The sequence below is a fragment of the Leiobunum rupestre genome, chromosome 1 (genome assembly GCF_980474605.1).
Source record: "Leiobunum rupestre chromosome 1, qqLeiRupe1.1.hap1, whole genome shotgun sequence".
NCBI lineage: Eukaryota > Metazoa > Arthropoda > Arachnida > Opiliones > Sclerosomatidae > Leiobunum > Leiobunum rupestre.
Window position 1 is genome coordinate 58,889,465 of NC_143384.1, and position 5,875 is coordinate 58,895,339.

A 5,875-nucleotide genomic window follows, 5' to 3' on the forward strand; every position below is an offset into this window, starting at 1 on the left:
CGTTTTTCGCTATATGCCTATTAAACAACGAAATTTCTTTTAGGCCATTATTTTTTAAAAGTGTGCAGTTTTGGGAAACCTCTAGCTCTTATAAAAAATGTCTCAATAAATATTAAAAAAAGTCCTAGGGAGCTCTAAGTAGTCTTGGAGGTTTAAACGTTTGGAAATAGTATCTTAGGAACTCTTTGCAAAGTTAAAGGGAAATTTTTAGATAAATTGCTTGAAATATATTGGGAAAATATTTCTGAGATTTCTATAAAAAAACAATTTGTTTGTGGAAAAGGTAAGGAAAATGATGGAAATTTTAGATACAAATTTGGTTTTAATAGGAATTGTAGTCTTAAGAAATCTAAGCATAAATAAAGGGAAGTTTGGGGATGAATTTAAGTTTGTTTATTTTACTATTCTTCGAAAGACAAGGGCATATTGAAGAGGTGGGGGCCCAAAATGAAACTTTTTGATATGTAGGAAAAAATGACAAGCGCAAATATAACCAGATCTTCTTATATAAATAAAAAAATTATTGGGTTTAAATATTTAATAACCATTTAAAAATTAACACGAAAAGATTTGATATAAAGTAGGTTAGTTCTTGAACGTTTTGGTTGAAGATAACCGACGAAGATTGTTTTCAAACACAGCGGGAAAGATAACAAAACCATGGAGATATGTTTTTTTACTTTACCTCTCCGCTTTATTGTCATATTTGTTTTTTAAATTTTTCCCGCTCGGGTTTTAATATAAAAACCTTTTACACTGCGTATCAGCTTGTCACTAATTTACCAGCTTTCAATCATGTAACTTGTTTTCAGTATTTTAATAAATTAAACCAGTTTATCGTTTATTCGAGTTCCTTGATCATCACTGCGAAGCGCTGCTGCTATAAAACTTCAACAGGTTATGGGCCCAGCACGCTCCCACTGCGCCACTCCGCTGACTATGATGATCAACTGAACTGGTTACCTGTCTTCATCGTATCCTGTTTCACATCGTTCTAATTCCTGCCACGATGGATGGTCTTCTACGCCATGATGTCGAGAAGCTGTCTAGTCCAGAGAATTGGCGAAGCTGGAAAAGACAAGTATGTGACGTCGATGAGACAGAGGAAGCGTTCTCTGCAGCCCTAGAGAAATACCAAGTTGCATTCAGTACAGCCCGTACTGTCATCTGGTCAGCGTTATCCCGGAAGGTCCAGAACATGATTGCTGATTGTGAAAAACCAAGGGAAATGTGGAGTAAACTACTGGAAATTTTCGAACAAAAGTCGTCCAACCGGCTTCGAAAATTACTCGCCCAACTGATAAAAACGACGAAAGCTCCTGAAGATGACATGGCCACCCATCTTGCACAAATGCGTTCCCTATGGTTAGACATCCTGAAGACAGCGAAGTTGGAAAAGGACGTTTCATTTGATGACTGTATTCTGATAGCCTGCATTTTTGAGTCATTACCTCAAGACGAATACCGAGAGTTTGGTATGCTCTGGGATACATTGCCTAAAGAAAAGCAGACGGTCGTGGAGTTGGAGCGCCTACTGATAGGCCGTTCAGCACATTATGGAAACGCCTTTGAAGAGTCTTCTGGTCTTCTAGCTCGTCGTGATGGTAGAAGAATTGTCAATTCCACTGGAAATAGCTCAAGAGGAAATCGACCGAGATGTTTCAAATGCAAGAAGTTAGGACATCTCTCGAGGGATTGCACAGAAGGGAAGAAACCAACCGGCAATCTAAGAACTGGGGAAAACAGAAGCAACACGTATACTCGAAACCAAACCTGGAGAATGGATGGATGTCTCTAGTCAGGGAGAGCAGAGTTCCAACTATTCGGATTCCGAAGACGTGACATTCAGAACCGTCGATGTTCCCGAAGACGCGACATTCGGAACCGTCGATGTTCCCGAAGACGCGACATTCGGAACCGTCGATGTTCCCGAAGACGCGACATTCGGAACCGTCGATGTTCCCGAAGACGCGACATTCGGAACCGTCGATGTTCCCGAAGACGCGACATTCGGAACCGTCGATGTTCCCGAAGACGCGACATTCGGAACCGTCGATGTTCCCGAAGACGCGACATTCGGAACCGTCGATGTTCCCGAAGACGCGACATTCGGAACCGTCGATGTTCCCGAAGACGCGACATTCGGAACCGTCGATGTTCCCGAAGACGCGACATTCGGAACCGTCGATGTTCCCGAAGACGCGACATTCGGAACCGTCGATGTTCCCGAAGACGCGACATTCGGAACCGTCGATGTTCCCGAAGACGCGACATTCGGAACCGTCGATGTTCCCGAAGACGCGACATTCGGAACCGTCGATGTTCCCGAAGACGCGACATTCGGAACCGTCGATGTTCCCGAAGACGCGACATTCGGAACCGTCGATGTTCCCGAAGACGCGACATTCGGAACCGTCGATGTTCCCGAAGACGCGACATTCGGAACCGTCGATGTTCCCGAAGACGCGACATTCGGAACCGTCGATGTTCCCGAAGACGCGACATTCGGATCCGTCGATGTTCCCGAAGACGCGACATTCGGATCCGTCGATGTTCCCGAAGACGCGACATTCGGAACCGTCGATGTTCCCGAAGACGCGACATTCGGATCCGTCGATGTTCCCGAAGACGCGACATTCGGAACCGTCGATGTTCCCGAAGACGCGACATTCGGATCCGTCGATGTTCCCGAAGACGCGACATTCGGAACCGTCGATGTTCCCGAAGACGCGACATTCGGATCCGTCGATGTTCCCGAAGACGCGACATTCGGATCCGTCGATGTTCCCGAAGACGCGACATTCGGATCCGTCGATGTTCCCGAAGACGCGACATTCGGATCCGTCGATGTTCCCGAAGACGCGACATTCGGATCCGTCGATGTTCCCGAAGACGCGACATTCGGATCCGTCGATGTTCCCGAAGACGCGACATTCGGATCCGTCGATGTTCCCGAAGACGCGACATTCGGATCCGTCGATGTTCCCGAAGACGCGACATTCGGCTCCGTCGATGTTCCCGAAGACGCGACATTCGGCTCCGTCGATGTTCCCGAAGACGCGACATTCGGCTCCGTCGATGTTCCCGAAGACGCGACATTCGGCTCCGTCGATGTTCCCGAAGACGCGACATTCGGCTCCGTCGATGTTCCCGAAGACGCGACATTCGGCTCCGTCGATGTTCCCGAAGACGCGACATTCGGCTCCGTCGATGTTCCCGAAGACGCGACATTCGGCTCCGTCGATGTTCCCGAAGACGCGACATTCGGCTCCGTCGATGTTCCCGAAGACGCGACATTCGGCTCCGTCGATGTTCCCGAAGACGCGACATTCGGCTCCGTCGATGTTCCCGAAGACGCGACATTCGGCTCCGTCGATGTTCCCGAAAACGCGACATTCGGCTCCGTCGATGTTCCCGAAGACGCGACATTCGGATCCGTCGATGTTCCCGAAGACGCGACATTCGGATCCGTCGATGTTCCCGAAGACGCGACATTCGGATCCGTCGATGTTCCCGAAGACGCGACATTCGGATCCGTCGATGTTCCCGAAGACGCGACATTCGGATCCGTCGATGTTCCCGAAGACGCGACATTCGGATCCGTCGATGTTCCCGAAGACGCGACATTCGGATCCGTCGATGTTCCCGAAGACGCGACATTCGGATCCGTCGATGTTCCCGAAGACGCGACATTCGGATCCGTCGATGTTCCCGAAGACGCGACATTCGGATCCGTCGATGTTCCCGAAGACGCGACATTCGGCTCCGTCGATGTTCCCGAAGACGCGATATTCGGCTCCGTCGATGTTCCCGAAGACGCGACATTCGGCTCCGTCGATGTTCCCGAAGACGCGACATTCGGCTCCGTCGATGTTCCCGAAGACGCAACATTCGGCTCCGTCGATGTTCCCGAAGACGCGACATTCGGCTCCGTCGATGTTCCCGAAGACGCGACAATCGGCTCCGTCGATGTTCCCGAAGACGCGACATTCGGCTCCGTCGATGTTCCCGAAGACGCGACATTCGGCTCCGTCGATGTTCCCGAAGACGCGACATTCGGCTCCGTCAATGTTCCCGAAGACGCGACATTCGGCTCCGTCGATGTTCCCGAAGACGCGACATTCGGCTCCGTCGATGTTCCCGAAGACGCGACATTCGGCTCCGTCGATGTTCCCGAAGACGCGACATTCGGCTCCGTCGATGTTCCCGAAGACGCGACATTCGGCTCCGTCGATGTTCCCGAAGACGCGACATTCGGCTCCGTCGATGTTCCCGAAGACGCGACATTCGGCTCCGTCGATGTTCCCGAAGACGCGACATTCGGCTCCGTCGATGTTCCCGAAGACGCGACATTCGGCTCCGTCGATGTTCCCGAAGACGCGACATTCGGCTCCGTCGATGTTCCCGAAGACGCGACATTCGGCTCCGTCGATGTTCCCGAAGACGCGACATTCGGCTCCGTCGATGTTCCCGAAGACGCGACATTCGGCTCCGTCGATGTTCCCGAAGACGCGACATTCGGCTCCGTCGATGTTCCCGAAGACGCGACATTCGGCTCCGTCGATGTTCCCGAAGACGCGACATTCGGCTCCGTCGATGTTCCCGAAGACGCGACATTCGGCTCCGTCGATGTTCCCGAAGACGCGACATTCGGCTCCGTCGATGTTCCCGAAGACGCGACATTCGGCTCCGTCGATGTTCCCGAAGACGCGACATTCGGCTCCGTCGATGTTCCCGAAGACGCGACATTCGGCTCCGTCGATGTTCCCGAAGACGCGACATTCGGATCCGTCGATGTTCCCGAAGACGCGACATTCGGATCCGTCGATGTTCCCGAAGACGCGACATTCGGCTCCGTCGATGTTCCCGAAGACGCGACATTCGGCTCCGTCGATGTTCCCGAAGACGCGACATTCGGATCCGTCGATGTTCCCGAAGACGCGACATTCGGATCCGTCGATGTTCCCGAAGACGCGACATTCGGATCCGTCGATGTTCCCGAAGACGCGACATTCGGCTCCGTCGATGTTCCCGAAGACGCGACATTCGGATCCGTCGATGTTCCCGAAGACGCGATATTCGGATCCGTCGATGTTCCCGAAGACGCGATATTCGGATCCGTCGATGTTCCCGAAGACGCGACATTCGGATCCGTCGATGTTCCCGAAGACGCGACATTCGGATCCGTCGATGTTCCCGAAGACGCGACATTCGGATCCGTCGATGTTCCCGAAGACGCGACATTCGGATCCGTCGATGTTCCCGAAGACGCGACATTCGGATCCGTCGATGTTCCCGAAGACGCGACATTCGGATCCGTCGATGTTCCCGAAGACGCGACATTCGGATCCGCCGATGTTCCCGAAGACGCGACATTCGGATCCGTCGATGTTCCCGAAGACGCGACATTCGGATCCGTCGATGTTCCCGAAGACGCGACATTCGGATCCGTCGATGTTCCCGAAGACGCGACATTCGGATCCGTCGATGTTCCCGAAGACGCGACATTCGGATCCGTCGATGTTCCCGAAGACGCGACATTCGGATCCGTCGATGTTCCCGAAGACGCGACATTCGGATCCGTCGATGTTCCCGAAGACGCGACATTCGGATCCGTCGATGTTCCCGAAGACGCGACATTCGGATCCGTCGATGTTCCCGAAGACGCGACATTCGGATCCGTCGATGTTCCCGAAGACGCGACATTCGGATCCGTCGAAGTTCCCGAAGACGCGACATTCGGATCCGTCGAAGTTCCCGAAGACGCGACATTCGGATCCGTCGAAGTTCCCGAAGACGCGACATTCGGATCCGTCGAAGTTCCCGAAGACGCGACATTCGGATCCGTCCAAGTTCCCGAAGACGCGACATTCGG